Consider the following 8,725-nt stretch of genomic DNA (forward strand, 5'->3'; position numbering starts at 1 on the left):
AAATCCTGGTTGAGACCCACTAAACAGCTATTATGACTGGTTACTGAACTATGAATCATAGTCTGAAATATATGACTCGATCATCTAATGTCAAGTCTAATGTCTAATAACTAGCAAACATAAGTTTTCTTTTAGATCCTTCCTGAGTTATCCACTTGCGAGCTGTCCCTTGGTGTTGCTGGCACTTTCCTTTGCTCTCAGTTCTGCTCCCCCACCCTGTCCCATCTTACTCCCATCATTATGTGGAACTCTTGGGCACAGCCCTCTCCACAGGCTGCAGCTCCCTCCGCTCAGGGCGCAAAGGAGCGCCCTTCCCTTTGCCTTCCTGTCTCCTTGTTTTCAGCATATGGCTAAATGTGGACATCAAAATATTTTTGTTGAAGATTTGAGCAACTAAAGGAAATTATGTTGTAGTAGAGAAAACAAAGAACATCACACCTGGAAGTTAGATCTCTCTAGGTAGATGACCCCTCATGTGCACTCCACAATCTTACCTGGTTCCCTACCCTGAGGATTGCTCCTCCTTTCCAAAATACCAGTATCTTCCACCTTTCCACTCCCATCCGGAGAAACTCCCCTCCATCCTACCTGTCAGGAAATACTATCCCTGACCAGAGGTTTGATCTCCTCCCAGAAAGGACTATCCTTTTCCTCCTTAGTACAATCTACATTAAGCATTCTGGATGACTGGGGACTCAACCTCAAGTCCCACTGAGCAGTCTAGGAGGGCATTATTTTGCGCTGTAAGTCTGCAATGAAGTCCAGGGTAGATGTGAGCTCTGAGTCGGGGACCCCTTTCTTTTTTCTTTACTCTTTTTTAAAACATTTATTTATTTATTTGTTTGTTTGTTTATTTATTTATTTATTTATTTTATTTAAGTGAGGCGACCCTTGGTCGACCTCACAGATTGCAGGACCTTGTTAGCTTACAATCCCTTGTTTGTTTGTTTGTTTGTTTGTTTGTTTATTTAATTTTTTATGCCTACAGCACCTGGTCTTCCTAAGTGGTCTTCCATCCAAGTTCTAACCAGGCCCAACTCTGCTTAGCTTCCGAGATCAGACAGGATCGAGCTTGTTCAGGGTGGCATGGCCTTAGATGAGACCCCTTTCTAATCCTGCTTTCAGTGTGAGTACAGGCACCTTCTCTCCATTATCAGCAGGTTACTGCTGCACCCACCACACACCTGAGGACAAGGCACTTCACAAGTCTGTTACTCACCTGAGGACAAGGCACTTCACAAGTCTGTTTAGCTTAAACCTCAGAGGCACATTCTCTCTTCAGAGTTAGCCCATTCATATTGTCATGCCAAACAGTGTTTAGTTCATTTCCCCATAACCCTCCACACCTCCTCACCCTTTCCCCTTCAGACTATCTGGTAACAAAACAGAGGTCTTCACTGGGCCGCACAGCCCAGATACAGCTCTCTTTGCTGCACAAAAAAGAGTTTACAGTCTGTGACTCTTCTAAGACTCCGATAAATTCTTAGCCAAGAGCCCTCCTTCTCCATGTATTCAGTCTGCAAGAAGAGAAAGAGGAAGCTTATTTTCCGGATACAAAAGATTTTATAAGAATCCGATGAAATAAATTTTAAAAATTATCCTCATTATTGAAAGAAAACACGATCTTATACCTTATGTCTTAATCTCTGCACTATAGTACATGTGCATTCATTAGGAAATTTTGCAACCAGAGATTTTAGAGAAAGGAGGAGCACTAAGGCAGGGAGGCAGAGAGACTAGGAGGAGGTAGAAAGATCAAGTGGAGCATTGAAAAGTGAAGATGGACATTAACCATTTGATGATTGGGAGCCTCAGTCCTGGAACCCATAGCACACTTGAACTTCCCACCAAAGTAATGGCCTCACAGATCCTGCAAAGACCATTCTTTTGCTTTCTGAGAGCCTCCTAAGCATCTCCAACCAGTCCCAGAGCTAAATCCTGGAGTCTCAAAGACACAGCTCCTACCCTTGAAGAGCTTACTATTTAACAGAATCAAGAAATGTAAACAGTAACACATCTACTAGTGTAAGTTTCCACAAAAGGGAGGATATTGTCACAGGAGGCAAAAGAGTCAAGGAAGGCCTCTTTGGTGAGGCATTTGAATAGAATGCTGAATGGTGAATATGAGGCCTGTTAGACAAGGTGACCGGGGAGAGCTTTCAAGTCAGAGCATTCAAGGTCAGAACACACAGTCTTTTGTGGAGACGCCCACAAAAGGCTTATGGAACAGAGGCAGAAGATCAGGCCAGAATGGTTGGCTGGAAATCTCTTTCAAAGACTCTTACATGTCTCGTTAGGGGCTTAGGGTTCTCTCTCGGAAAATAGGCAATCATGCAAGAATTTAAGCAAGGGGGTAGTGGTGTTAGATTTGCATTTTTTGAAAGATCCCTTTGGCTTATCCATGGAAAATATACCATAAAAGGGGGCAGTAACTGCTATTAAGAAAAAACATACCTGTGCATGAATGAAATGACATTGGAAAGGTCAGAGCTGTGGTCAATTTTCCATTGGAAAAGAAATCATGCTGCGGGAAATCATCGAGGTGGAGAGCACTGAGCATCGGAATGGTGGGGAAGGGTGCTGACTGACTCACAAGCTTATTGATCACTTAGCACCTACCTCGTGTTCTAGACCCCGAAAGCAGACAGTAGTTTGGGGTGATGAAGATTCATGGAAAGGATTTGGGGAGGAGGAGGATGAAGACCTAAGCATGCTTCTATGCTGAAAGGGGAGAACCAGTGGAGCAGAATTTGACTGTGGTTTCGAATAGTGCATAGGAGCCAAGTAGGCAGAAGAGAGAAACACATATTAATAAAATCCTTTGAGACTAAAACTCTTTTGACAAATTCATGCTCTGTCAGAGTGAAGAAGTTTGGGACTCAGGACTGGCTGCAAGGCCCGGTCTCTGTGGAGCAGGTACTGGCAAAGTCTCAGGCGTTGCCTTTCCAGTGAGTGCTGACCTGGGCTCTTGGGCCTCACAAGGCCATTCTCCCCCAAATTAGAAAAGTAATGCCTGGTTTCAACCCCATTTCACTTTTGCGTTACTAAATCCAAGGGAGGCAAGAATGTCCTCTGCTACTGGGAGGGAAAGATCATCTCTTTTAGAAGATGAGAATTGTGGCTCTCAGTGGGAAGCCTCATTCTAGGAGACCTGAGCTGCCCAGTTCTGACCTCCATATCATTTGTTCTTACCTCTATTATAGCACCTATCACACACACTGCATTGTAAAGCTTTATTTACCTGACAAGCAATAAGTTGTTTTCCTTATGAGACGATAAGCTTTCTGATAGACCTAGCATTTTGGAATCTCTTCCAGGGCCTGCAACTTATTGTATGTTCAAGAAAGTCAAGATTGGAAATGAATCAATGTGCGCTGCTTACCCTAGTTCCAGACTCCTTTGCCTCTTCCCTGAATTAGCGCAACAACCTGACAACTGGGAGTCCCCCTCTAGTCTAGCCTCTTTCCCGCTGTTCATCACATGAAGGAGAGACCAGAGTGACCTTTCTAATATGCAAATTCTATCACATCTCTCCCCTGGCCCAAAAACTTTGAATGCTCACAATTATTCTTGGAATGACTTCCAAACTCTTTAACCCAACTAATAAGGCCTGTTGTATCTGGCCAGCTTCTCTCTCATACCCCACCCCCACCCGCACCCCCACCAGCTCAAGCTCAGGTCCCTAATGATGCTTTTAGTTCACCAAATGCGTCCTGCTGTCTTTATTGCCTCTGGTCCTTCGCATGTGCTGGCAACAGCCTTAAATTCTCCTCTTCCCATCTCATTTAGATAACTCCTTCAGGTCTAACTTACTGTCTTGCTGTTGCCTTCATTAACCTCCCCAGAGGAGGTTAGATACCCCTTTACTCAGTTTTCACAGTGCTCTGTGCTTCCCCTTCAAAGTACTTGTACCTTTATTACAATTACCTGTTGACTCATCTGTATCTTCTATTCAACTGTAGATCTTATGAAGGCCAGATGTGTCTGTCTTACTCACCAGGATATCCTCAGAAAATAATAATGCCCGACACTCGGTGTACCAAGTGTGAAATAAATAAATGGATTCCGGAAAGGCGAAAGAAAATAATAGCTGCCAGCAGAAAAGAAGACAAAGGAGGAGGCAGTAAATGTGAGAATTAAAGAGAAGTAAAGGATATATAATTTAGAGTCCATGGGTAAATGAAACGGGCGCACAGATGAATGACAGTGGGTCTGGGGGAGAATTCTAAGAGTTTTATTTAGACATGTTCGACTTTAGGTCCCTGCGACATGTTTGAGTAGAAATGACAAATAGGAAGTTGGAAATCACTGTCAGGAGAGAATACAAGCCGAAGCCAGAGCCTTAAGAGTCATAGCAGGAGGGGATGAAGTGAGGATATGCAGAGTAGGGGTGGACCTTGTTCAGAGAGAATGACAGGGACAAACTTGAAGAGAGAGAGAGAGAGAGAGAGAGAGAGAGAGGAAGAGTCCGAGGACCAAGGCAAGGATGATGGCTTTTAGGGTAAGGAGATCTTGGGCATATTGAGAGAGCAATAGGAAAGTCGTGAGTGAAGAGTGAAACATCAGGAACAGGAGACAATTGTTGGAGGAAGGCCCCAGATGGGTGGGCAGTGCTGGGCGTGAGGCACAGGTGGCAACATCAGCTCTGGAAAGGAGTAAGGACACTCCTTCCTCCCAGTAAGGCAGGAAGAAACAGATATCACAGATGTTAGAGGGAGGAAAGCCAAGGGCGACCATGCCTGACAACCTCTCCTTTCTCTGTGCAATTGAAGGTTACCTCATTTAAGAGTGTGGGAGTCCAGTTCCGGCCTTACCAGGTAAGGGCAGTGTGGCCTTGGGCTATTCACAGAAATAATCTACCTCAGAGTGCTTTGAAAATCTCTTCCAACCTGATCATTTCATTTACAGAGACTCTTCATTTCCATAAAAACATTTATTTGCTACACAACATAAATTTCAGTTAAGCTATCTAAACCTCGAAGGTCTCAACTTGTTACTGAAGCAGAGTGTGTCGAAGGAACAACAAAAAAGGGGCACAGGAGTCCACCAGTCTCACAGCTGAAGTGCACTAGCCTTGCTATTCAGAGAAGGGTTTAACCCTCGTACTAGCAAAAGATAAGTACTGACTACGTGGCTTATTAATTCTTATTATCTCTCCAGTGAAGCAAAAATACATGTAGCATAAATACTGCTTTGAATAAATTTATTAATTTGTTAATTTGCACAACAAAAACCTGCTCTGTGCAAGGCACTAATGCGTGTTAAGGAATCTATAGAGATGAACAAAAAACCAAACTGCACTACTAAGGCAAGCAAGGATATTAGCGCGTATCGTTCAGTAGAAATAGAATGTAAACCACGTATTCAATTTAGAATTTTCTAGTAACCATGTTAAAAAAAGAATCAGGTGAAATTAATTTTAATGTCTTCTTAAATTCAATATATCCAAAATATTATTGTTTCAACATGTAATAAATATTTTTAAATTACTAATATTTATGTTCTCTTTTTTCCCATAGTAATCTCTCAAGTCCTATGTGTATTTTACACTTACATCACATCTCATTTCGGATAACCAAGTTGCACGTGGCTCCTGGCTACTCTTATTAGACAGCACAGTTTTAGAGGGTCTCTAAGTTTTAAGGTAAATGTCAAAAGGGGGCTTCTTGGTAACCCCTATATGCACTGCCTCCCCGGGTGCCTGTCAGAGGCCGGATGAAGCAGGGGTATGCCCAGCAGGCGAATGTTTGTTCTAGCTGCTCGGGGCTAAGGAGAAAGGCTGGCCTCGCCTTTAAAACCCCATTCCACAGTCACTCTGAGTGTGCGAGGCAGAGGCAGAGCCATAACCTCAACCTGTCCAACCTCAACAATTACCGAACCAAACTTCCTCCCCAGGGGACTGAAGAAAAGATAGTTATTGTCTTTCTTTTGGCGACCCTCAAAGTCACCACTAAGCACTGAGGCTGTTTGTTCCATAGAAGTTCAGTTATAAATGACTTGCAGCTGTGAAACTGTTTTCAGGCTTCCTCTGGTCTCATCAGCTGGCCACCCCTTCATCTTCACTGCCACTGTATTTACTCACAGAGGTGGACATCTGGAGTTTTCTTTTCATTTGCTTAGCATCTTTTCTTTTGCAGAACTGCCCCACCCCACTATTCACGCTTCGTCTAATTTTGGTGGGGCTGTCAATCACAGGGGACTTACCCACTCCTATCATACAAGTGGACACTTGACCCATCCTGAGCCACCCAGATGCTCTCTTCTTGGAAATTAATAATTCAGCAGAAACCAAGAGGCTGCAGGCATGTTGGAACCAGAGCCTAAGGTCCACCTAAGTGCCTGAGACCTGTGCTTTCAAAGCCTAGTATTTCTTTGATTCTGAAAGCTATCCTTTTTATACCCCATCAATTTCGCCTTCTTTTTTCCCCCTCAAGTTAGCCAGAACCCATTTTTGTTGCTTATAACCAATGAATCCTGATATAAAATTTTAACCTCATATGTATGTATATGCATATATATACATATGTACACATATGTATATACGTATATAATTATATGTATACATGCATGTATATATTTGACTTCTGTCATCTATATGCAATATGTTTATTTAATTTCCTTTTTAAACTGTGCTAAATATAAGCTTTTAATGTTAGCAGCTAGGGTTGTTTGGTTTTGTTTTTTGAACAAGGGTCATTGGAAGTTTCCAAGCCTCACCATACTCCAAAATCGGGTTGCGTCCAGGTGAGATCACACCACCTGCCACCTCTGGGCTTCATAGCCAGGTGGCCAGTGGGATCCTGGAAAGAAGAAGGCCACCTTGGCTCAGTTCCTGGTGGAGACACTGCCCTTCAGGCCACTTCGTACAACTGCTTTCTATGGATGTCGGTCAGCACTTCTCCTCTTATGGAGGAACTTGATTTTTAATATTTTATTCAATATTTTAAATATTTTAATATAGCTTCAGCAAAAACAAATAGATGATGAGGTGAATAACATACTCTTAGACTGAAGATATTATACAAGAATATTCTTTGTGCTTCAAACCATGGTGTGATGTAATCACGGGACAATTATGGATTTGTTTTACTTCAGAGGTAGTGCTTTTTCTTAGCTAGGAAAAGGTGCTCTATCTCAAGTGTTATGTTTAACTGAGAGAATGAAGGATGACACAAATTAAAATTCTGTTTATTTAACCCACTTCCCAAATATACATAAGATATTCGGAAAGAGCTAAGGAAATTGGGGACTATTATGTCAATAATCAGACACTGCACATTACTTTGTAGAAATATGTGTTTATATATATTTTGAGCTGTGATATTTTCATCAATGACATAAAAACACAAAAAGAGAGACTATAACTCTTTTGACATATAGAAATACATGCCATCACAGCAGCTGACAACGGAGGAGACACGAGCACTTGACTTTACAATGAACATTCATCCAGAAAACCAGAACATGTTTTGTTTTGTTTTTTCACTAGGCAAAGAATTTTATTAACCTTTGTTTCAAATTTTATTCCCAGGCTTCTTCACCTTAATTAGCTGCAAAGAATGATTTGTATATAAGCAAAAACTGGAAAGAGCTGCAGTGTCCAAGGGGCTTGGGCTTAAAAATGTCAGAGATTGAGATTTTATCAGATCCACTAAAAAAAAATTTTTAAAGCAGTCATAATATTAAATAGAAACTCCCAGTAACTTCTTCAAGTTTTATCTTCTTCAGAAGTTGACTCAGTTCAGTTTGTTTCATTCTTGGAAGCTTCATCAAAATTCTCCACAAGATCTGGAACCTCATCATCGTCATCCTCTCTGGTAGCAAGTGGTGCTTTTCCATCCACAGATTGTTTGAGCAGAGCTTCAGCTAGTCTCTTTAAACTAGTCAGACTGTCTGCATCAAGCTGGTTTAAGATGCTGGGCAGCATTTCTGTCAGTTACTTTGTTTCAGCAAGGCCTGTAATGGTGAAAGTGTTTGCTGCCAGAGATGCCTGAACTTTAGGATTGTCAAAGTGGATCACTGCTCCTTGGTTTGTGAACATATTCACCTCTTCAATACCAGAGATATTGTTTACCACTAACTTCTTTAAGGAGAACTGAAGTTTCTTATCATCTGCTGTAGCTGTTCTGTGAACCACCTTCTTTCTGCGAGTAGTTCCTTTCCCAGAAACGCACACCTGTACCTGCAGTAAGGCAAATTTCTTCTGGTTCATGATAGTTTCTTTCATCTGTTGGAGAGGAAACGGGGTCACGCGGGGGTCTAGGGTTGGCACTCAGAGGGTCTTGGGCAGACCAGCTGAGAATAAGAGCACACAGGCAGGGACGCAAGATGACAGAATGTGGTTTTAATCATAAGGAAGATGAGCTGCGTTTTAAAGTTTTATTGCAAGTTGGTAGTCAGAAAACCTGATTTTTCCCCCTCAGTTCAGGTACTGCTGCTTATCAGCTGTGAGTCCTTGGTGATGTTTATGCCCAACCAGAAAATAGAAGCAATGTGTAGACTCAGGCTGGGTGCACGTTGAGCCTAAGTAAATAAGAACATGGGCCCTGAGTCAGACCTGCATGTTCTGGCTCTGCTTCCACTAGCTTCTTACCTTCCTGACCTCAGGGTCTTCAGCTGTGGGGAGGTAATATCTCCTGGTGTTGTTGGGGTTGTTAAACAAAGGCAGCGTAATTAAGCCACCTAGCATGGTGTTCATGCTGAATAAATGCTAGTTCCCTTCTCT

The 8,725-nt window shown here is 42.4% G+C and overlaps 2 pseudogenes; both read right to left on the minus strand.

Moving 5' to 3' along the window:
• Positions 1-979: 979 nt before the first annotated feature.
• Positions 980-1,098, minus strand: LOC120607553 (uncharacterized; annotated as a pseudogene).
• Positions 1,099-7,726: 6,628 nt separating this feature from the next.
• Positions 7,727-8,230, minus strand: LOC120607445 (transcription factor BTF3-like; annotated as a pseudogene).
• Between the last annotated feature and the right edge of the window lie 495 nt (positions 8,231-8,725).

The sequence above is a fragment of the Pteropus medius genome, unplaced genomic scaffold (assembly GCF_902729225.1).
Source record: "Pteropus medius unplaced genomic scaffold, Ma_sr-lr_union100, whole genome shotgun sequence".
Classification (NCBI taxonomy): domain Eukaryota; kingdom Metazoa; phylum Chordata; class Mammalia; order Chiroptera; family Pteropodidae; genus Pteropus; species Pteropus medius.